The following is a 1363-nucleotide window of genomic DNA, read 5'->3' as shown; positions in this document are numbered from 1 at the left end:
AGACAAGCCTCTCGGGCTGGTGAGTGCCGGTCGGCAGCTACCCTCTGTGCAGGAATCTCTCCGCTTTTCCCTCCGCACCCCTGCTGCTGCACTCTCCTCTGTGGCTCCGAAGCTTCCCTCCTCTGCCACCCGCATTCTCTGCCCGCGAAGGGGCTTCCTAGTGTGTGGAAACCTTTCCTCCTTCACAGCTCCCTTCCACTGGTGCAGGTCCCGTCCCTATTCTTTTGTCTCTGTTTATTCTTTTTTCTTTTGCCCTACCTAGGTACGTGGGGGGTCTCTTGCGTTTTGGGAGGTCTGAGTTCTTCTGCCAGCGTTCAGTCGGGGTTCTGTAGGAGTTGTTCCACGTGTAGATGTATATCTTATGTATCTGTGGGGAGGAGGGTTTTCTCCGCGTCTCACTTTTCCGCCATCTTCCCCCTCTCTCCCAGACTACTATGTTTTAAAGTTACTCAGGTTAGTCCTAATTTTCCCCTTTGGTATGGTTATTTATGTGTTTACTTATTTAATTTGGGATATAGTTTGGGATATAGTTATGTTATATTGTTACTGTTATTTGAGGTTTTGTTCTCCTAGTGTTTTTAATTTTATTTTTGAATACATAAAACAACATGATTCAAAAAGTCAATGTCAAAATTGTATTAAATGTATATTCACGAAAGAGTCACTGCCCTCTCCACAGTCCCTTCCATTTTGTTCCCCCTTAACACCTGTATGTAACTAATCTCATTAGTTTCTGATTCATCCTTCCTGCACTTCTTTTTTTAAACATAAGAAAAATATAAAACAGTTTAAGAACTGGCATGTCACCCTTGCATAGGGATTATAGTAATCTTTTCTATATCATTTCAGTTTTAGTAATATGTGCCAACAAAGCAAGTACTATTGGCTTTGTTCCTATTGCCTTGTGATAGTAGTGGATTCAGTAAAATGATAATTATATTTTTGGAGGTTTGTCATTGTTGGATCCCTAAATTGGCCCAATTGGACTTCTTAACTTTTTCAGTGTCTTACCTTTTCACACTATCAGCATTCGTTATGGTTTATATTTGAGTATGGCTTAAACTGATAGGCTTCCCCTGAACAGTTCTTTCCCTTCTTATCTTTTGGAAGTTTGCTGTTGTGAATAATCTATTCAATTTGAACTGACATAAGAATTTTACCTTTTCCTCATATTCCTTTTATTCTTTTCTGATGATATTCTACTACTTATTTTAATTCCTTTAATTGACTTCTTACCATTTACTTGGGTTCTCTTTTCTAATTGGCTGTTTCTGTTTTTAACAAATAGGGCTTTAAGGAGCGAGCTTTGATCAGCTGCTATGTCTATACTGGAATATTGTTGAAAGGTTTTGAAGAGTTTGTT

The 1363-nt window shown here is 39.3% G+C and overlaps 1 non-coding gene across 1 annotated transcript; it reads right to left on the bottom strand.

Moving 5' to 3' along the window:
• Positions 1 to 772: 772 nt before the first annotated feature.
• LOC137207344 (U6 spliceosomal RNA) lies at positions 773 to 880 on the bottom strand. Its single transcript, XR_010935041.1, has one exon. It is a non-coding gene; the product is annotated as a U6 spliceosomal RNA (small nuclear RNA).
• Positions 881 to 1363: the final 483 nt, after the last annotated feature.

This window comes from Pseudorca crassidens, chromosome 1, assembly GCF_039906515.1.
Source record: "Pseudorca crassidens isolate mPseCra1 chromosome 1, mPseCra1.hap1, whole genome shotgun sequence".
Classification (NCBI taxonomy): domain Eukaryota; kingdom Metazoa; phylum Chordata; class Mammalia; order Artiodactyla; family Delphinidae; genus Pseudorca; species Pseudorca crassidens.
The sequence above is the reverse complement of the archived record's forward strand: the minus strand, read 5'-3'. Positions and strand labels throughout refer to the sequence as shown.